This window comes from Equus przewalskii, chromosome 20, assembly GCF_037783145.1.
Source record: "Equus przewalskii isolate Varuska chromosome 20, EquPr2, whole genome shotgun sequence".
NCBI classification, from domain to species: domain Eukaryota; kingdom Metazoa; phylum Chordata; class Mammalia; order Perissodactyla; family Equidae; genus Equus; species Equus przewalskii.
This window is the reverse complement of record NC_091850.1, coordinates 15988385-16011656: the sequence shown is the minus strand read 5'-3', so window position 1 is coordinate 16011656 and position 23272 is coordinate 15988385.

Sequence of the window (23272 nt, the reverse complement as noted above, 5' to 3'; positions counted from 1 at the left end):
TTTTGTGACTCCCAGCCCAGCTGAGCTCGGGCTCTGGGCCTGTAAATAGGAGGAGAGAGCCAGGGCCAGGGGTCTGGCCAGATCAAAGACTGAGTCCCTCAACTGCTAAGGGATATTACGCTGCTATGCTCGAATCTTTGTAGTCAAAGGATTAAAAAGCCATGTCTTGACTTTCCACAGCATGTTGGAGCAGTGCTTTTACCATCATGATCATCATCTACATGTTATTGCTGGAGACACTGAGACAATTTGAAATCTATAGAAGAAGTAGTAGGATAGAGTCTCCATTTTCCATTTTGTAAACAGTGTCCTAGGCAGCCCAAACACCAAATTTTTATGGAAAGAGGCTCTGGGCTTAGAGAGACTACTCAAATGCCAGATTTTCCATTGATAAACTATGTGTACTTGGCCAAATTTCACAGCCTCTCTGGGCCTCAACATTCTCATATGTCAAATGTAAAAATAGTGCTTCCTTCCCTGGCTTGTGAGGATGAAATGACATAATGTAGACACAATGCCTAGACCTGTTCCTACCACATAGTGAGCACTGGTTTCCTTCCTTTCTCTACCTCCTCATCCTCATCCTTCCTTTTTTCCTTTTGCTATAGCTCATATCTGCACTATAGAAAAGGTATTATCTGCTTTTTATTTCTCCTGAAAAGGTTGTGCAAATCTAGCACCTCGATTTGATGATGTTTATGAGATAAATGTTTATGAGAACTGTGCCAAGGAGTGCGACATTCTCATCCTATTCAAAAACTTGCTGCAGCTCAGAAAAGGGAAAAGAAAGTCTGGCCCAGGTATCCGCAGGCCAAGGAGACCAACAGCACCAACAGAAGCCAAGCAATTTCCCCACCAGGCAGAACCAAGGGACCCCAAGTTAAAATAACACTACATGTTTCTCATGCTTCTGTTTCTCTTGGGGTTCACAGCACTGATCCTTTACTCAGTGATCTGGATGCCGAATTGCTGGAGGCAACTCAAAAGCAATTTAATCAATGGGGGAAGAAACAAATCAGTAGACAAGCTGACCCAAATGAGGTTCCCTCTGCTAGAATTCTGTAATTGCGTGAGTTGGAGTTCCATCAGACAAGATGCCCTACGAGATGGTGGAAAGCTTTTCATATCTGGTGTAAAGAGGGATCTGGGGTAGGAAAATTACAAGAAAATTGACGAAGGCATAGATAATGCTGCAAATTTTAATGTAGCCCTCCAGTGAATTTTTGTTTCTGTTCCCCAGTTCCGTGTTTCCCTCAATAAACCTGTAATGATTTTGTAAGAGGAGGATGATAACAATGACTGGTGGAGCAGAATCAGGGGTAAATAGGAGAAGTAAAACGTGTTCCAAGTTAGAGCTGTGTGTTTGATGACGTAGATCTGGAATTTCATAGTTCTGAGATGTAGCTGTCTTAAAAGAAACAGTATTTGCATTTTAACAAAGGATCCCTGGGACCAGAAAAATTTCCTAGAGACAAAGGTATAAAACCATGATGGTGAAATGACAGGTTGAGGCATAGGTTCTTTGCAGAGGACTGAGAGCCTTAATTTCTACCCCTTCAAGCCCAGCATACACATGACCACCTGGTTTACTTATGCATGTTCCCCAGAGCCTTGCTATTTTAAATGTGGTCCACCAGTAGTACTAGCATCACTTGAGGACCTTTAAAAATGCAAAATCTCATGCCTCAGCTCAGACCTACTGAATTAGAACCTGCACTTTAACAAAGATCTTCAAGAGACTCATATGCACATTAAAGTTTGAGAAGCACTGCCCTAGAGAACACAGAATTGTTAGAGTTAGAAAAAAAGCTCAATTTCCTAGTACCAGGTGAACAGTTGGCAAGGCACAATGTCACAAGGAAAAACGCTCATGTTGTCTTTTTATCTGGTTGTAGAGACCTGGGGTAGACCAGATTTGTTGAATAAATGAATATAATTCTTTTGGAGTCATCTGAACATGGAAACCAGAACCACCCAGCACAACTAACTTGTTTCAAGACTATATCTTATTTCTAAAAGAGACAGGAGTTATGCAGAAATTGAGAGACAGAGGTGGAAACAGTGTTGTTGTGGTCTCAGAAGGGCCCCCTGGAGATGGACACATCATCATATTACAGGCCCTCAATTAGGTCGCTTCATGTGAGGGTCTACCCTTTCCCTTAAAGACTCAGAATCTCATTATTGGCAGTGCCTAGTGATCAGGACACAGGAGTTATCCATGCCAAGAAAAACAAACAATAGTTTTCATGAGACTCAAGGACGTCAAAAAATTAATTCACATGAAATATATTGCTATCACATGGACAGGAAGGCTCTCCTTGGCCTGGTCCAGAGAACTTTCTCCCTGCGAGAAGCTTCATGGGAAGCCAAGTCATAATCAAAAGTCATCTAACTGATTTATCAGGAGACATCTCTCTCTCAGGGACCAGAACACTTGAAAGTTCCTACAATCAGTTCATTATTTTTTTTTTTCCAAAGACAGACTTACATGGGAGATGAAATCAAAATGAGAAGGATTCTTTGTGTGCATGGAATCAAGATAAGGAGTTTTAGAGGAACGTGTACTAATAGCCCCAGGACAAGATAGCTGGGCATATCCATATCACCATTCAAAGAGTCTTAACAAAGAGAGAAATTGAACGCTTATAGCAAAGGCTCCCCATGCCTGAATAGTCTCAGCTGATATCCTTCCCAGCATTTTCTGGATTTTTATGCTGATGACTCATTATTTCTTTACATATTCTATGCTTTTAGTCAAGTTACAATCAACAATGTTTCCTAGGCAACAAGCTTTTTCAAGTGAGTTGAATATCCCTGTTCCAGCCTACTATGTATTGATCATTTAAGGTGGAGAAGGCAACATCATTTCACTCATTTCCCAGTTCTTAGTAGGCATCTCATAGTCACCCTCAAGTACTAGTATAGTGTAGAAAATGTATAGTCACAGTTCTACCTATTGCCTTTAATGGATGCCGTGGGGTCCAGCATCATGGTCCCCAATCTATGTGCCTTGATAGGAGTGGGTTACAGGTATGACCAAGTAAAAGATCCCCTTAACCCTTGGGAACACAGGCAGGTTCTGGGTGGCTGGAGCCTTTGGGTTGTTCCCTCCCCACAACAGTGTGTTGTAAACTATTATAACTTCCATGCATGACAGAATATGAAAAAGGCTGGGAATTCCTAGTACAGTGAAATTGCCCTGGAAAACAGGGTACCCCTAGCTCCGTGGGCAACCCTGGGCAGGACACTACACTCTCCGAATCCCAATATCTAAGACACGTGGACCAAATCTTACTTGATGCTGAACTAACAAGGTTACTTACATTCAGTTGGTGTCAGTCCATTCAGGCTGCTGTAACAAAAACACCATAAACTGGGTGGCTTATAAACAACAGAAATTTGTTTCTCATGGTTCTGGAGGCTGGAAAGTCCAAGATCAAGCCATTGGCAGATTTGGATTCTGGTGAGGGTCTGCTTCCTGGTTCATAGACTTCAACTTTTCCCTGCAACTTCAAATGGGGGAAAGCGCTTAGGGAGATCTGTGGGGTCTTTCATAAAAGCACTAATCACATATATGAGGGCTCACTCTCATGACATAATCACCTCCCAAAGGCCCTACTTCCTAATACCATCACACTGAGCATTAGGTTTCAACATATGAATTTGGCGGGAGATGCAAATATTCAGACCATAGCACCTGGGCTTAAAATAAGCTTCATCTCTGAGTGAGGGTGTAGGCTGTAGGTGGAAGCTAAGGGGTCCCAGCTGTAGGCTTGCTAGCTGCAGAGGCCGAGGCCCAGTGGGTCACAATGTGGGTGGCTTGTGAAATTCCTCAGTGCTTTCCTCTCTTGCTGTCAAAAAACTTCCTGGAAAGTCTTATTTTCATATAACTGTATTGGTTTGCTAGGGCTGCCATAACAAAGTATCATATACTAGGTGGATTAACAACGGAAATTTATTTATTTTCTCACAGTTCTGGAAGCTAGACATCTGAGATCAAGGTGTTGGCAGGGTTGGGTTATTCTGAGGCTATTCTCCTTGGCTTGCAGATGGCCATCTTCTCACTGGGTCCTCACACACTCATCCCTCAGTCTGTGTGTTTGTGCGAGTCCTAATCTCTTCCTCTTATAAGGACGCCTGTCATAATGGATCGAGGTCCACCCATATGACCTTATTTTACCTTACTCACCTCTTTAAACGTCCTATCTCCAAATAAGTCCCATTCTGAGGTACTGGGTGTTAGGGCTCCAACATATGAATTTGGAGGCGGGGCACAATTCAGCCCATAACATTCACCAGTAATACTAAGATTAAGCTGAAATATTGGCTGGCTCAGTCCTGTAGGGAAAAAAAAAAAAAAAAAAAAAAAAAGAAAATGGATTTAGCAGATCCCTGGTTTTAATTACACTAATAGCTCACAGGATTTTAGAACAGAACAGACACTTAGGAAGGTCATCTTATCTTATGCTGTCAGACAGATTAAGAAACTGAGACGCAAAGATGTGATATGACATCCACAAACCTAAAAAACTATGAGACATAATAATAACCTGAGAGTGAGGCATATAGTCAGAACTTCATCAGAAACAGGTGACTTTGCCTACATATTCTTGCATATAAAGTCAGGATGAAAACATGACTGTCTTCCCTGGGGCCAGGAAATATACTCATGGAAGAAAGCCTACTTATGGTCCTGCAAATTGGTGATTTGCTTCTGGTGACTTATCTCCCCGCATCCTGCAGCTCTTATCTGGAATATTCCCATGCTGCATTTCTAGCACTGATGCAGCTGTCTGCTGAGATGCCCTCTGCCTGCTCCAGGGCCAGCAGTAGCTTCCTGATCCTGGCTTTCTGGTACCAGCATGGCAGCCACAACTACCTCTTGATACCTACAAAGCTGGTGACAAAATCACAAATGCTGAATCCAGCTGTCTCAACTACTGTGACACATCTCCATGACCTGCTTGCCAGCAGAAGTGGCAGCTTGGAGAAAGCTTCGGTGGTCCAGATCTTGTCCAAGTGTATCCACAGTTGGTAGAAGATAGTTTGCATGTAGGAACTTAGAGGTGAGAGTCTTGGAAATGCAGTTTTTAGCTTTCCAGGCTCTGCAGTACAGGAAGCCACATAGAAAGGTGTGGAATGAATGGAGAGTCCCACTCAGCCATATCCAGCACAGTTATGCCTTGGGTTTCACAGATTTTAACAAGCATAATGAATTAACTGAAGACCACTGGGAATGCTGAACAGAGAGGGCTGTCAAGTTTCTTTAGCATGGAGCCAAACTCAGGCCTATGGCAGACTATTTTTAAAAAATGGTAAATGGATCAATTTTTCCAACACATACGACTTCTGCAACAAGAATGAGCATACAATACACACCAACTAATACATCAAGAATGAGGACAACCATTCTCAAGACTTGCCTGGGCATAAAAAGTATTTATGTCAGAGACTGACCACTCCCCATCCCATATTCATTTTCTTTTCTCTTTTCTATTAATGACAGGAACACTCAGAGTTTAAGATAGACACATGGCCATCCAGCTAATGAAGGAGTTGGCTAATGATGGCCTGTGGGCCTAACAGGCCCATCGCCTCTTTTCGTAAATACAATTTTATTGGAACACAGCCAAGCTCATTTATTTACATATTGTCTATGACTTCTTTTATGCCACATTGGCAGAGTTGAGAATTGTGACAGAGACTATGCAGACTTCAAAGCCGAAAATATTTCCCATCTGGCCCTTTACAGAAAAAGCTTGATGACTCCAGAGCTGAACATGACACTTTCCAGCCTCCCTTGCAGCTAGGTGTGATCATGTGATTAGCTGTGGTCCAAGGAGATGTGAGTGAAAGTGACATATGCCACTGTTATGCCTTGGCCTTAAAATGTTGGATGTGTATTTTTCCACTCCTCTTCCTTCTTCCTGCCAGCTTAGCAAACTTTTTCTGTGAAGGGCATGTAGTAAATATTTTAGACTTTGTGGGCCATAGAGTTTCTGTTGCAACTACGCAACTCTGCTCTTGGAGCACAAAAGCGGCCATAGACAATACATAAACAAATGAGCATGGCCGTGTTCCAATAAGACTATTTATAAAAGCAGGTGGTAGGACAGATTTGTCCTGTGGGCTGTAGGTTGCTGACCTCTGCCCTAAGAGATGGCTAAGTAACACAGGGAAGGAAATTGAGTTCTTGAATGACCACATGGGAAAAAACCACCAATCCAGACTGTTTCTCTCAAGACTGGTTCATGAGGAAAACAAATAAACAAGCGAAAATTCTGAGTTATTTAAGCCTCTGCATATTTGGGTCTCTTTGTTATGTAGGTTAGCCTTATTCAGTGCTTCTTGGGCGTGTGAATGACACTCAAACTAGGGAGATATTTTCTAATATTTGCTCAACATCTTGCTTCTAATACTTATAACTGAATGTTACCTGAGAACCTGCTGTGAACCAGTCTCTGTGCAAAGCATAGCAGGGGATGAAAAGATGAGAAAGACATATTCCCTTCCCTCACAAAGTAAAATCCATGAGTTAGGACTCACTGGTGGGTTGTCACTAGTTGTGAAGTTGTCACTAGCAATTTATAACTTTAATATTAAAGTTTCGTGGTTTGTGATTGATGTGCTGTGCTGGGGGTCCCTAAGACCACCCTCAGGCTCGATGATTTGCTAGTACTCACGAGACTCAGAAACTGTTATGCCCACAGTTGTAGTTTATTAAAGTGAAAGGATACAGATCAGAATCAGCAAAGGGAAAGGCGCATGGGGTGAAGTCCAGGAGAACCAGATCCAAGCTGCCCGGTGTCCCCTCCCAGTGGAGTTGCATGGGGATGTGCTTCATTTGCCAGCAATGAAGTGTGACAACACAAGTGAAGTGTTGCCAGCCAGGGAAGCTCCCCTGAGCCTTGGTATCTTTAAGGTTTTTAAACATGAAGGTGTTTGAAGTAGGATCATCAGTAACAAGGCTATTGTGATACAAAAAACAGTGAGAGCCTGAACAATGGTTGTGGATGTGGAAAGGAGAAGAGATTTACTAGAAACAATTCAGACACAGAATTATAGGACTGAACTCTAAGAATTTGGTAAATAGTGACGTGTCAGGGAGAGGAATGGAAAAGAGCTTGGGAGTCATACATGTTCCAGGATTTGGAGGACAGGGTGACTGGGATGATTGTGGTGGAAATAGGGAAACAGAAAATAGTCACTGAAGCTTATTTGAAGAGGGATGGGGGTGGGGTGGTTCAGAAAGAATCCATTAGATTTGGAAATGGTGAGTGAAATACCAGTAAAATGTCCAAGTGATGTCCATCAGGGCGTTTAAGAAATGAGTCTGTAGTTTGGGAGAGGGCTGTAGGCTTGAGAGCCCATGGCATTGAGGTGCTGTGGAAATAAATGACATTGTCAAGGAGGAGAATGTAGAGGGGAAAGAGAGGCTGATTTGAGAAAGAAATTTGGAGCAGCCAATCTTTAAGTATCAGGCAAGGAAGAATCACCAGAGAAAGTAAGAGAGGAGAAGCAGGGGTGAATCAGGTTGGAAGCCAAGGCAGCAAAGGGAATCCAGAAGTCTGACCTGCCCTTGGGAAGTCAAGCAGGATGCAGGAGAGAGAGACTGCTGAGCCTGGCTGGCAGCAAAGAAAGGCAATGCTTCATGACCTTGGGGGTAGCATTGGCCCAATTTCAGGGATTAGAGAATAAGTGAATACTGGGAAAGGAGAAGACAGAATCTCTCTCCCCCATGCCTGGCGAGAAGTGGGGATTCCTGTGGATGGGGGTGGTTGGGTGGGAGGTGCCTGGATATGACACAGGGGTAGGCAACCAAGAGCAAAATGCTGACTGAGTGGACATCCTAAACCTTTGAAGCAAGCTTAGAAGAACAAGTACCCCAAAGGCCTCAGATGACAACGAGCTGTTTTTCTTATGAAGCTGGGGCAGCTACATTGATAAGGCCCCTGTAAATGCTGGTGATACTGTGCATCAGTATCACCACAGGGACCACAGGGAAAATGATCCCACCATCAATTATCATCTGAGGACTCTTCACTCTTCAGAGAATTTGGCGGGTCCTTGGGTGCTGCATTCCAAGAGTAGATCTCTACTCTTTCAATTAAGGAGTCATTACAACTCTGTTTATTTTAGAAAAGATTAATGGTTCCCCCTTCTCATTTCTCAAGAAGAAACTTTCGTCTTTCTAGAGAGTCATTAAATATATCGGCACAACTGCTCTGGTTGCAAGATTACAGATATACAATCATCCGATTTTGACAAAAAACAGCTGCAACTTTTCTTACTATTTTGAGTTCACAATCACATGTGGTTAGAGACAGACAGGGAATGTGACTAGTAAAGGTTTCATGATAGAGAGACACAAGCCTTCAACCCTAATCAGCCGTCTTCCCAAGCCCCTCCAACTCATCACCTTCACCAAGATGCCTCTTGATTAATTAATGTCAAATCAAGTTAATTCAATTCAACCAACTCTCACAAGCTACTCCCATGAATAACGTGGAATATGAAAGATGAACAAGAAGGAATATTTATGCTCACGAAGTTTACAGTCCATCAGTAATGAGTTAAACAAAATCCACCAAGAACTAAGACTGATTGTGGTAAGTGCTACGGGAGAGGTGTTTGAAGAAGGAACATGGAAAGGCAAGCTCAGCCCTCAGGGAAGAGTTTCTGGAGGAGGTGGTATTGGAGCTAATCTTGAAGGACCTTGACTTGTGTGTGCGCACATGCGCAAGTACACACAAGTGTGCAGGGGTTACTAGAGGGAAAGTAAAACATTCCAGGAAAAGGCACTTTATTAAGTAAACACCCAGAGGCAGAGAATTGCAGTGCATGGATAATGTGTGGGAAAACCAGAGCTGGAGGAGGTTTTAGGGCGAGACATTCACAGACTTTGATGTGTGTTAGATCCACCTGGGCAGTTTGTGAAAAATTCATCAGCCTGGGCCTCACCCCTGGGTTTTACAAGCTAGACGGCTGGGACTTGGAGATGTTAATGATTAGCCAAGGTCACACTGCTCATTAATTAGCAGCTGAACCAGCTGGAGAACCTGTTTTCAGGGAAAGACAAGTTGTTGTTGTTGTTGTTTTTAAGGGATCTGAAGTATAGAATTTGTGAAGAAGTTAGAGAAGGCTAAAAAAGTAGGTTGGACTCAAATTATGGATAGATTAGATGAAAGGCTAAGGAATTGGAATATTTCTATGGGCATATAGAGTCATTGAAGGTTTCAGAGGGAGAAGTGACTTGTCAAAGTAATCAGAGATGTGCTCTAGGAACAAAATTTATGGTTCAGCCTGTTGACTGGAGATAGAATTACAACTGGCTTACAGGTGCCATATCCTCTTGGCCAGCTAGGCCCTCCCACTCTTATGTGAAGCACGTTCCTTTTTAAGCCTATAGAGGCAGAATTTTTTTCCCTTCATATAAATGACACAATATCTATGAGAAAAAAATCACCTCATCAAGCATCTTCCAAAACAGCTTATTAAACCCCAAGGATGCAGTCAGTGAGAGGAATGCAAATGCTCATCTAGCTCCATGGACAATATATGCCAATGCTCTCAATTCTGCCTCTTGTGGTCCACCTCTACAATAGGAGTAGCAGCCCCAAGTCTACACCTGAGGATGAAGGGAGAGTGTAGATGGCTGACCACAGTGCTTCACCACAGCCAGGACAACAAATCAGGAGTCTGGTCTACAGATGTGAGGCCTCTCAACAGCTTCACGGGCAGATGGAGAGCCAGAGAATCAGAACTGTGTTGCTCATGGAGGTCTAGGGGTCCAGGGGCATGGGAGCCTGGGTGTCTGGTGGTCTGGGCCCTATTTAGGTCTACCTTGCCTATTGCCAACTGAGGGGGAGGGATGGGAAATATGCTTGAAACCTGACCTGCCTTTAACTCAACAGTTATTTATGCCAGGTAATGCTGGCCTTGGGAAGACAGCTACTGTGCTCTGAAGAGTTGCTTACTGCTTCCTTGTACCTTCACCATGTGGAAAATTCCCCCAGCCTTTATCCCATAATTTGTCCTCCTTCTTTTTGTCTTCTGGAGGGTAAAATACAGTTTCAACTGAAAGATTGAACAAAGATACCCTAAATGGAAGCACTCCTTATAGGAGGAAGCTCAAGATTATAATTAAAACCTTGGCAGCAGTATCAGATGCCAGAGAAACTATCACCTTGGAACAAAGATTGGGCTAAAATAATCCAGAATGAGGAAAATCTTTTTAAAGAATTATCTTCACCATGTAGAAATGCATCTGCATTTTGTGTGATGGGCAGAAGGTCAGAGGTAACATACTTTTCTTTTATCCTGTGCTCAAATGCAGAGTTTTTCCATGGGGATGCCGTTGGTGATCCGGCAGTTCTGTGTTTGTAGAATCGCCCCACATTGTAGGACATCTGCATCCCTAAACGGCAGCAGCACTCGTTAGTCATGGTAAAGCTAAAATGTCCTGAGAAGCATTGCTCTAACGTTTCAGAGTGCATCGCATAAATTATTTCCTTGTATCTGCATAACGATTCAAAATAATAGAAACATCTTCACTCTTTAAATGATGAACTGAGGCTCAAAATGGATTGCTGGCTTTTTCATGGCCACTGAAGGGTGCTGCTGGCTCTAAATCCCAATAAGCTGACTCCGAATTCAGCTGTTTTTCTAAAATATTGTACTGCCTTTCAATGGAGGCAGAGACTCAGACCTGGTTTTAATCAAGTAATAAATAAATACATGCAACCGAATTGTTGTTGTTGTTGTTGTTTATATTTCTAGCTATCTTCTAAGGAGCATAGGTTTTGTTAAATAGAGGACACTTTGTTCTGTGATGTCCTTGATGGAAGGGTAGCGGTGGGAGCTAAGGGGAACTGGGTTAATTTACCTTACAGAAGGAGATCATGGAGCTCCCAGGGACATAAGGTAGGGAGGGAAAGAGGAGAGAGAGCCACTAGGACCTTGTGAGGCCTTGAGTTATGTGACATAACTCACCCACACCTCTGACCCATGAGTCCCAAACCTTCAACACAATGTATTACTCCCGAAATGCTTAGAGAGTGATTTTTTTTTGTATAAAACAGCAAAGGGCTGAGTATTATATCTGGGTTGAGAGAGGCTGAGGCAGAGACGACACATATGGACCCGGGAGCCAGAGGTAGGAGGGACCATGAAAGTGTAAGCCCCCTGAGAATTAGCAGAAATCAATCAAGGGCAAAGCCTGGGGTTTCATAGTTGTGAACCTGGTGAATGTCCCCAGACATTTGAGACTGCAGGAGCCCCAGTCCATATTTGAATCATAGGCAAATCAAGTGATGGCCAAAACATTGCTGGGTTCTAGAATACTCTCCAGGTATTGAAGGGAAGAAAACCACTTTGTGTCAGAGATAACCCAGCTGAAACTTCCCCAAAGGCAATCTAAAGATTTGTCTCCTTATTTAAGAAAATTCACACAATATTTGAAGCGATAGATCATTCACTTTTCAGCCTGGTCAGGATGTAAGAGCAATTCTCTGAAGAGAATTAAAAGTGGTGAGTGTGGGACATGATGAAGACCCAGAAATAAATGCCCTACAGTTATTTTCAGCTACTGCCCTCAGAACTGTCACTTCCATAAGCAGGGAGAAGCCAACCCTTCCAGATCATTCTCTGTAATAAACTCAGGATGGTTATATAACTCCAGATTTCATGAAAACAACAAAATGACAGAGAATGACTGAATCCACTTATGGAACGAGGACTAAATGTTAAGCATAATTATTATCCAATTATGATTATTGCACACTAGGATTCTCATATAAATATCTAGTTTGTTCTCAGTAAAAACCTGGTGAAACCTGACTTGTGTTTCTTCAGACACCAGTCTGTTCTTGTTTTCTTGCTGGTCTGCTGCTTTCCTGTATTCAAGGTCTTATTCCTGCTTGGAAAACGTTTCTTATCTTTGTGTGTGCACTAATCATGGTGTGAGAAGCCGGAGATGGTGCCCCCTGGGTGCCTGCCCAGCTGCAGCTGGGAGTCTCACTGAGACCTGCGCCTGAGTGCTGCCCCCTAGGGGTTCTCTGAGGCACTGCCCTGCAGCTCTGGGGAGGACACTCATCCACTCTAACTGGTTCCTCCAAGGCTCCCAGTGTTCCAAACAATTCGGAGAGGAGAATAAAAGAAAAACCACCACTGATGCCAAATTTTGTGTTACCTCCTTCCACCCTGATGCTTCCACAGGAGGCATCTCAATTCCCCCTCACCGTACAATCATCTTCTCCCACCTCTTGCCCCAAGGCAGGCTTCGGCCTGACATGTCCCAGACACAATTAGTCAGTGGTTGACTCTCATTCAAATAATGATAAAAAATCAGAAGGGCATTGTGTTCTTTGAAGATGAACTTGATGGGCATGAAATCTCAAAAGAAATACTGCAGGCACAAAGCCTGGGGTCCTTGGTGGGCCTCTCCCTGATCCTGTCACAGCCAGCCCAGAAGGAGGAACACTCTATCCACCTTTCACTCTTCCCTCGGTGGCTCTGGATTTCTACTGCCACCCTTTTAGAATCCAGTGTTTTTAAGAAAACACCACTGAAAAGGAGCACAGTTATTACTCAAGCAGGCAACTCTCAGCGTCCCAGAATTTAAAGAGATTCAGAAAATATCCTGTAAATCACAGTAACAGGGTGTTCAGGGACAAGTGTAAGGCCCACTAAAGACTTCTATTAATTGAGTAAGGGATGTTTACGGAATGCAATCAGTGTCCCAAAATTTCAAGAAAAAAACACAACCTTAAACTAAACATCTTTATCTAAATAAACCTTCCATATTTGCAAGTGAGTCCTTTCCAGACTTTGAAGCATGGATTTGAAATGTACATGCATGGCAATCCACCCAAGCCAGTTTGGCGTTTTGGCAAATAGGAAGTTTTCCTGGTGAATGTCAATAGCCTCCAACCACCAGAAGTCGGGGCGGGCTGGCCTGGTGGCGCAGCGGTTAAGTTCGCATGTTCCGCTTCTTGGTGGACCCGGGTTCACTGGTCCGGATCCCGGGTGCGGACATGGCACTACTTGGCAATAAGACATGCTGTGGTAGGTGTCCCATGTATAAAATAGAGGAAGATGGGCACGGATGTTAGCTCAGGGCCAGTCTTCCTCAGCAAAAAGAGGGGGATTGGCAGTAGTTAGCTTAGGGCTAATCTTCCTCAAAACAAAACAAAACAAAAAAGAAGTTGAGGAGACTGAGGGAGCCTATATGTTCCTTTCTCCACAATCTTGCTACCAGGAGTCGTATTATGACGAAAACAAGTTTTAGACAATACACTGACAACACCTAGATATTTATTCACATTAAGGTTCAAAAACAGTCTTGAGGGGCTGGCCCGGTGGTATAGTGGTTAAGTTCGTGTGCTCTGCTTTGGTGGCCCGGGGGTTTGCAGGTTCAGATCCTGGGTGTGGACCTAACACCACTCATCAAGCCATGCTGTGGTGGCATCCCATACACAAAACAGAGGAAGATCAGCGCAGATGTTAGCTCAGGTCCAATCTTCCTCAGCAAAAATAAATAAATGAATAAATAAAAAGATCTATACAAGCATTATTAAAAAAAAAGTCTTGAGCCTGCTCTGTGGCTGGGAGTCCTACCTTTTACCCCCTCTCTTACCCAGTGGCCTTTGATTTAGCCTTTCCCACAAAAGGCTTGACTGAACTTGAGGCAAGCGTATTCTGACGGCAGGTGTGGGAGCTTTGTGCTGTGTCAGGCACAGGGTGCTCGGCAAAGTGGAGGAATGGAGGGCCAGTGCAGAGATCTAGACGCAAGCTTGAACCATTTGTATTCGGCAAGCTGGGCCTGCCAGGGGCTTTGCTTCAGTCAGGGAAGGGCAGTGGCTCCTGTATGGCACTACAACCAATCGCCTGTTTTGAATACCACTCATCTCACCAATTAAAAGTTATTTTTAACATCCCTTATGCTAACCAGTAGGCCTTCTGGTGCAGGTTTAGTTAATTACATTTAAAACACTAAATGACCATCTTAGAAGATGTTGACTCTGGCTAGGGTATTTCATCTGACAGTTAACCAACTCTGGAGGGTAGAGCCCCAAACGGGGTATTCTAAATGCTAGCTAACTGCTCTTAGAGGATAGAGTTAACTTGTATGTACAAATACATCACACTGTTCATATTGAAGTATTTTAAAAGAAAGTGCCACACAGACAATGTAACACACAGGAACAGTGAGAAGGCAGCAGAGAGTAAGTAGTGTTGGAAGCAAAAGAAACAGTCTCAATCAGCTGACTTTCTGCTTCGTCTTCAGGAGCATGAATATTGTGTCAGCAGGGGCTGAATCCCATGCAAGGACAGGCTCTCTTTGCTGGAGACTGAGTTATTTTACAAGAAATAAATCTTGATTGGGCTTTTTCTAAAACTTTTTATTTTGAGGACAAGAATTTCACTGGCCCAGAAGTATCCAGAATAAATCAGACAACTGTATTCAGAGCTTTTAGAACCTTAAAAAGAGAATTGGAGGCCAGGGTCACAGAAACGAGTCTGTTCTATCCAATTCTGCATCTCTGCTCTCCTCTGTCGCTGCTGAAAGGCAATTAAAAAAAATTCTAGTCGAGAAACATCTGAAGGTGAAGAAGCATATTTTGAATGTGTTATTCAAATTCCATTGGTGAGCAGAAAAATGTCACTGGTGAATCCTGGTTGAAAGATAAAACTTTACCAGTAATTTAGACACCTCCCTAAAGTGTAAAACTATAGTTCTTGCTGCCTCGAATCCTTTGTGAGGCGCTTCAAATCCTTTATAAAACAGTATGGGATAGAAATGAAAAATACACACACAGGCACGTGCGTGCACACACACACACACACACACAAAACTGTAACTCTCATTGATATTTTATTATAATGAAGGTTTAAAATTAAAATCAGGCAATTGAAATCTTAAAATAATTTCACATTAAACCTTGATAGTTTTGAAATGATGTCATTCATCAAACATCAAGCAACCTAAACTTTGAGATTAAATGTCTTCTGCAGAACACACTTTCCCATTTTGAGTCATTTTTGGAACAAAGCGGGGTGGAAATACGTATAAGAATAGCAACAAAATCAGATAACACTAATAGTAAGTAAACCAATCTCGCCATCTTATGAAATGGCTCAGCCAACCTACAAGCACTTCATTTTGCTAGACTTTCTTTCAGCAGCTTTGATCTCCTCGATGTTTCATGGCTTCTGAAAAATGGTGGAAATAAATCAAGATACAATACAAAAGGTGGCAGGCAGGAACGGTGATGGTGCTTTTGGTTTCGCTGAGCTGAGACACTGGCAGGCTCTGCATCAAGCTACCTGGTGTTAGGAGAACTTTTTCAAGCATCAGATACTTTAAAGAAACAAAACCCCTTTAGCCGGAGGGGCAGGATGCGCCCAGATTGTGTGCAGCATCTGTACAGAGAAGACTATATTGCCTGAATGATACGGTGGAAGGCACCAGAAAACCCCTCTGTCCTCAGAATATCTCCCTCACTACTCGTCATGGTTGCCCGAGCTTCTACTATTAAAGATTTTATTTGTTGGATTTAAGATAGTGATTTTCTAATTCCTTTAAACTGTAACACGCTTCCTTCTAATAAAAGTTTATTCAGAGGTCTAATAAATAAACAGATAAAAGCAGAATGCTGTAGCTGACGGACGTGACCCATTGGGTCAGCCCCTCACTCCCTCTGAGGTACATCCGCAGACTGCTACGGCTCACTGAAGTATGTTTAAAAACCGTGGGGTTAAGATGAGCTTCCCAAGGGCCACCGTGACCAAGTGGTTAAATTCGTGTGCTCCACTTCAGCGGCCCAGGGTTTTGCTGGTTCAGATCCTGGGCGCGGACATGGCACTGCTCATCAGGCCATGCTGAGGCAGCGTCCCACATGCCACAACTAGAAGGACCCACAACTAAAATATACAACTATGTACTCGGGGGCTCTAGGGAGAAAAGGGAAAAATAAAATCTTTAAAAAAAAAAAAAAAGGGTGAGCTTCCCAATTTATGTGGACATAGGGTTATAGAAGCTGGGAGCTATCGATCCCTTCAGCACTCAGTGATGGGGACTGAGGGGCCTGGATAGGGTTGTGGCCAAGCCCTCTGTGGTCCATTGTCTCTCATTTTCATTTATCACAGTTTATGGTAAAGTCATTCTCTTCTTCTATGTGTGTTGCACGTGAAAAAAGGTTGGGGAACATTACTAGACTAGGGAATTATACTTGACAGAGGTTATCAAACTAAATTATTGCTGGTTATTAACACCTTAGCATGAACTTTTCTGATGAACTTTTTCTCTTTGGGAAGGAAATCTACTACGCAAATCTTGGTAGAGGAGACAATGGAAATATGGGTCATAAGCCAGCCCTCTCAGGAAGGAAAAAATTGAGTGGGAGGCCACAGGAGAAGGCCGGAAGTGGGATTTTGGATGGCCTGGAGCCAACAGGTACAACACTGAGACAAGAGAAAAAGGACACTCCAAGAAGGTTCCGGAGGCTCTGAAGTGAAGGCCCTGCTCTCCCGCCTGATGAGGATCAGCCCTGCTCCCAGGAGTCAGCTCGGCCTGTGTCCAGATCACGTGTGCAAACAGATTTTATTTCTGAGAGAGATTTCACAGTGTAGCTGTGCATTTGGGAGACCCAGATAAGTGGCTTATTCACCTGGAAGAAGGCAGAGTTGAGTTTCGAAAGGGTGGATGAGTCATTTCAAGTGGGGACTCGTACAGAAGGAGACAGGCCCTGACAGTCCCCCCCTGAAGAAACAAAGCTGCTTCCCACCACCTCCCTCCCCAGCGTCCAGTCCCTCTGCCTCTGTTTCTCAACGTCTTTTCCCATCGTTCTGACTCACAAGTGTCAGCCCCGCAGCGCCTCCCCTTCTCCCAGCCCTTAGAGATCTCATTGTGTGCGGTTTCTTCTCATCCCCGTCCACTTAGTGCTGGGCACCCATCCAGACACGATCCACTTTTCCAAAGGCGCCCCCTGAGGTGCAGCTTCCTGGCAGGCACCTTCCACAGGCAAAAATGATTTGCCTCTGAGGACTGATGCGCCAGACGGACAATCTGAGGTTTATGGTTTTCCAGCAAGGGGTTTCACAAAGCCTTGCCAATTCTCCTTTTGCCATTGGCCAATTCCCTTTCACTGGCTCTCTCTGCCTGTCATCTGCTTTGTCAGCCAAATCCCTTTTCATTTTTCTCAGCTCCATTTTGGACTCAGGCCTAGTAAGGCCTGTCAAGAAGATTCCTGACGTACGAAGTTTTATGTCTCTACCCCCACCATCCTGAGAAGCACTGCTCTTCTTCACCGCCGTGATATGTTTCAGAGGAGTGCCTTCTCACGTCCTAAGTAGAGCATATTCGACCAGTACACCGAGTAAATAATAGCGTGTATAATTATTTTCAAATGAGAATTTAAATCCAAAGACAGAATGGAGCAATGGAAATAGAATTCTCAGGAGAGGGCTGGAGGAAGGGAGAAACAAGTGGAGGGAAAACTGAAATAGAGAATGTCCTCGTACAAAGCTGAAAATCTTTAGGGAGAGTAAAAAATGACACTCGAAATGGCATAGTCGTTTTGGACTTAGGATGCCTTGTTTCTTGTCTAAATCAACTCATCATCTGAGTCCTCCTTCTGAATATTCTGGGCCAGTCCCAAACTCATTGGCCTTTTTCTTATCAAATCGCTCATTATTTCTCAGCACTCTCTCTCAGCGTTAGTGAAGTCCACTGCTGGCCATTGCTCACCTACAACTTGCCATATCCATCCCAGGGGCTTGCCAGGCGCAGTTCTCTTCCCATGGAATGACGCTGGGGACTATTTGGGTTTGTATTTGTTTGTTTAATCTAATGTTTATGCAGGCTTACTAGGCGCCAAGCACTTTACATGCATTATCTCATTTAATTCTCATGACGACCCTACAGACAGGTATCATTATCATCCCCATTTCAGGATGATAACAGATGAGGACATGAGCTGAGAACATTCAAGCCATTTGTTCTAGGACACACAGCTATTACTGAGCAACAGAAACAGAATTCTAATCCAGGTATGTCTGACCACAGAGCCCAAGTTCTAAACCACAAGGCTCTCATCATCTCCTCCTTTGTTGAATGAGTTTAACGTTGAATGAGTTTAACATTTAAACTACTTTGCCGTTTGGGGATAGAAATGCCTGCCACTTAGCTGGCCTCGGAAAACACAGGTCTCAAGCCCACTCCTGTCCAGATCAGCAGGCAAACCACTCTCTGTCTTAGCGGAGCCCCTTGAGGCAGGGACTCCCCCAGCTGTCAGGCCCCGGTGCTTCTGTGGACCCTGGAAGCAGCTGAAGCCCAGAGGGGCTGCAGAGGTTCTCTCGCTGCACAGCCGAGAGTGCTCCCTGTTGTGGTGTGGCTGGGCTGGGCCTCCAGGCAGCCCTCATCCCATGCAGATACCTCTTGGGGCTGCCACCATTCTTCAGGAGGAAGGGACGCTGACCCCTCCCCCGACCCTTTGGTGCTGCTCAAAGTCAGGAGGGTTCCACCCCAACCCTGGCCTGACTCACATGGTCAAATTCCGAGGCCCCAGACTGCCCCCCAGAGCAAGATTCCTTTGCTGTTCTCTTTGCAACCAGGTGGCTCGGAGCAGGACCCCGTCCTCGCTCCTGTCTGTCCCATTCTTCCCTCACAGTAGTTTTCTGTCAGGGTCTTCCTTGCCTTTCTCCCCCAGGTCGTGACTGTGGTCACCTACTGACCCTGGGTTCCCCTCATGAGACACCCCAGGGTTCTCAGACAGGTTTGCTCCCGCCTCTCAGAAAAGTTTGAGCTGCACTTTTCAATGGTCTCTAAAAAAATCCAAGCTTCATCCCACTCGGCTACAATCATAACGCAGTTCTCAGAGGAGCCTCACTACTCCACTGTCCCTTTGCTTCTGTCACTTAGCTCTTAGATTTATTTTAGCCCCACAAGCAACTTGGAGGCTTGAAATCTGTGAGCCGCTCCACGGCTGTTAGTACTCCTTAGAGCCCCATAACTGGTGTTCACAGACTGGGACCCTGGAACAGTCTCTCAGTTCCTTTTGTCCCTTTTCCTTTCCTTAGCAATGTTGGGAACAAGGATGAGTATTATTGGCAAGGCTGTTTGGACTCTTCAGATGAGAGATGTCAAAGGCAGGATCCTGTGGGGGTTGTAATTATTTTATTCTCAACCACCCTGCAGCCTTTCTGTACCAGATGTCTAATCTGCAATATTATGTAGCTGAGTCATATTCCCAACTATTCTATCTTCATCTGCATGCCCAAGGGACACAGGGAGTGTAGACTGGAGATCAGGGTGAGCCTGGGAAGGTTCAGAGGCTTTAAAGGAGCTGATTAGCATAGCATTTGGGAGAGATTCTCTTCCCCTCTCTGCTCTCCTTTTATCTGATCCCAACTGGCCTGAGGAGGCCAGCCAGCTCCCAGGCTCCTGGCCCAGCTGCTGCTCCCTGCCTGGGCAAGTAGGGGCATCACGTTGGGGAGGGGGATGGACTATTTCTCTCCACCCTCTGTGTTCATCCTGCTCTTCCCACATCCACCGTGATAGGTTTTGCATTGCCAATGCTAGAAGTTAGGAGGATGCTCTCTCCTCTTTGGGTACTGTGTTTTGAACTCAATAAACCATCACGAGGAGGCACAGATAATAAAAGTTACTATTTCCTAACTGACTTCTGTTGCCAGGTACTTTATATACAGTGTCTTATTTAATCCTCACAAAAGCACTGCAAAGGAGGTTTTATTCCATTTCCCTATTTAGGAAATTAAGGATGAACAAGGAGCGCCTAGTAAATAACTTACCTAGCAAATGATAGAGCAGGAATGTGAATATGAAGTCCAGGTCTTCCCGCTTTTTGACTCGGCTGTGGGCTTCCCTTAGGGAAATCAGCCGCAGCAAAATTAGCATGCTTTTCTATCTGATTATTCCTTATATCAATAAAAAAATATGAAAAAAGATAAACCTAAGTATTATATAATATTATAATGCTACTTCAATGGATGATACTAATTTTAAAGTAAAGCTAAGCACTTCTCAATGTAATTAATTCACTCATTTTCTCTAAGTGTAGTAACACCTCACACTTGAGTAAAACCTGAATTTCTAACTCACTCTCAGATTTTCAGTTTGGAACTTCCTCCAGTCTGTCTATAGCACTAGAATGTTCTGCAGCTTCAGAATCACTCTCATGCTGTCAGCATCTCTATAGGAGTTCTTCTATGGGGGTGAGAGGCACAGACTACAGAGCCAGGCTGTGGGCTCAAAGCCTGACTCTGCCACCTATTGAGGGCAAATCTCCCCATTGGATTATTCTACGGATTAAATGAGTTACTAGATTCAGAATATTTAGAACAGTAAGACCTCAATGAACTTTATTGTTATTAATAATGTTTTCAACTGTCCTAGAAAAAGAAACTTATCCATGACTGCTTTCTAATATTGTTACTCGGCTGCAAGTAGAAGACAGCCCACGTGTCGTCCACCTGAGGGGCCTGTGCCAGACCTGGGACAGCAGGTGAACAGTTCCGTCCTTGGGCAGAGGACAGAATTACTATGGATAACGGATGGGTATCGCTTAGCATTGTAATGAGATAGGACTCAAAGGAGAGGGAGACCCTTTTGATCCATTTCTGTCTTTTTAACAAAAGTTATCATCTTGTTAAAAAAGAATCAAAGTACTACCTTTCTAGAGAGAGGAGACATTTCTAATTTCAGCAGCATGGTCCCAACCATGGAAAGAAAACTGTATTTTATATTGGAAGAAGAGAAATACAAATATTAACAGTGGTTAATTCTGGATAGTAAGACTGCTATAAAGAATTTTACTTAGGTTTTTTTTTGGCTCTTTTCCATCATTTCCAAAATCTTTGATGAATATACTTTACTTTTACAATAAAAAAGTTATAAAAAATAAAGTTATAGGAACTGTATAAATTGATACCCAAGGTTCCTTCCAGCTGGTCTATTCTCTGTCAACATTTATTTCGACGGCAGTCTTGGTGTTTTCTTATCATTTTCTTTTAGATACACTAATGGGATTGCCAAACGTAATGCTTATCTTAATGAATCTAATTTCAGGAGCAAGAGTCATCACCCTTCACTTCGCTTCTGACATTATGCCTCAGGCTGAGACTAAAGCGGGGGATATCGAACGAAGTCTAGGGAAAACATAGAGTTTAAAGTAAATAAAACCCAAAAAGAAACACAATAGTACCCAGTCTAGCCCAGGCAACCTAATATTACCTGTTTGTGTTGAAGCTACACAAGTGACTTGATCTGACATCATCCTAATTTGTAACGTTTTGCTTAAACACCCAGTCCTTTCTAAAAACCACTGCATTCTATGAACATTTCTCCACCTAATATTTTAAATACTTTCCAGCCTTCAGAACTCTTCGAAATATCATGAGACAAACTGAAATTTTAGATTGGACAACGAGCTTGAAAGACTTCAGAAGTTTCAGGATCAAGTGGGAAGCTAATGGCAGATTTTAAACAATGGTCCCTTCTCACTGCATTTAGTTCTGGTTTTTTTTTTTTTCTACACACAATTTAGAAGATCAATTTTTAGAAAACATTCCTGGAAATGCTTAGAATTAGTGAATGATTCGGGAGTGCCCCTCCAGAGAAGAAAATCCGTTCTCTGTTTATCCAAGTTATTATTGAATGATAAACAGGCAAAGTGAGAGGACTTGGCCTTAGTCACGGTGCCACCCAAGGAATAATTACAATTAACATTTCTGTAGTGTAGACACTGGTCTAAGCACTTTACACATAATTAAATTATTTGATCCTTCCAACGACTTTATGAGAGAGGGCTTTTTTAACTTCATGTTGTAGGGGAAGAAATGAAGATCCAGGGGCTTGAACGACTTCCTGAAGGAAGTTGTTCATTCTCACACAGTCATCAAAGTGGCAGAAGTAGGATATGAACCTTAGGAAGGCTGATTCTAAGAGTCTGTGTTCTTAACTACTAGGCTATGTTGCCCCAACTTGATTGCTAGACCTAGAAGAAAGGGAGTTGTGTGGACTAGTGGACAGTGCCAGGGCTCTGCCACACCCACAGCAGTATCATGGTCACCATCAGCCCCAGCAATAGACTTAAACACTGTAGATATGTCCACGTCCTCATCCCTGAACTACGAATGTTACCCTATTTGGAAAAAATGTCTTTGCAGATGTAATGAAACTCAGGACTTGAGACAGGGAGATCATTCTGGATTAGACAGGTAGACTCTAAATCCAATGACAAGTATCATTCAAAGAGAAAGGCAGAGGGAGATTTGAGACAGACAGAAGAGGAGAACACAGAGAGAAGAGGAAGAGGCAACATGACCGTGGAGGTGGAGATTGGAGTGATGTGGCCTCAAGGAAAGAAAATGGTAACAACCACCAGAAATGGGAAGAGGCAAAGAAGAGGTTTCCCCTCTAAAGCTCCCCTGAGGGAGAGCGGCCCTGCTGGATTTCAGACTTCTGGCCTCCAGGACTATAAGAGAGTAAGTCTGTTATTGCAAGCCACTCACTTTGTGGTAATTTGTTACTGCAGCCTCAGGAAACTAATACAAATAGCATACATTGGAATAGTACTTTCCAGCTTTCAAAATGCTTTAGCAAACACGATTTCATTTGATCCACATGCCCCTTTACCCCCTGATAGTTCAGTTTGGGGACCCAGCTCCACCATGAAATGACTGTAGGACCTTGTGCAACTCATCAGCCTCTCTGGCCTCTCTCCCTTTATCTGTAAAATGGGGCTAATAACAGTGTCTGCCCTGTGCCCCTCACGAAGGTGTCAATGGGGAGCCAAGGGAAAGAACACATGTGAATGTACTTTCTACACTGAAAACTGTCTTTGACCCTGAGCTGTTTTTACTTCTTATCTTGGGTGACAGCTAAATCGTTGCCTGGATAAGGATGTGGGCCCAGTGAACACACACTGGGAGGGGCATGGGCATGCCCCTGCCACCTCCTTTACCTTCACCAGGACGGTCTGCAGTTTGAATCCTCTTGGGGCTGGGTGCATTCTTGTAGGATAACTAACTTCCACCTGTTTGCCTGGGACTTTCCTGGTGTTAGGGGTTTAAGAAGGGGGAGATAGAGCTGTCTGCTCACACAGTTGTAGTGAAGGTTAAATGAGCTGATATATGCAAGTCCCAGGCAAGAACCCTGGCACATAGTAGAGATCAGTTACTGTTAGCTTTTAAAATGATGCTGGAGTCTTCAGAAACAGGCGACTAAGGCAGAAACTCTTTCCTTCCTCCT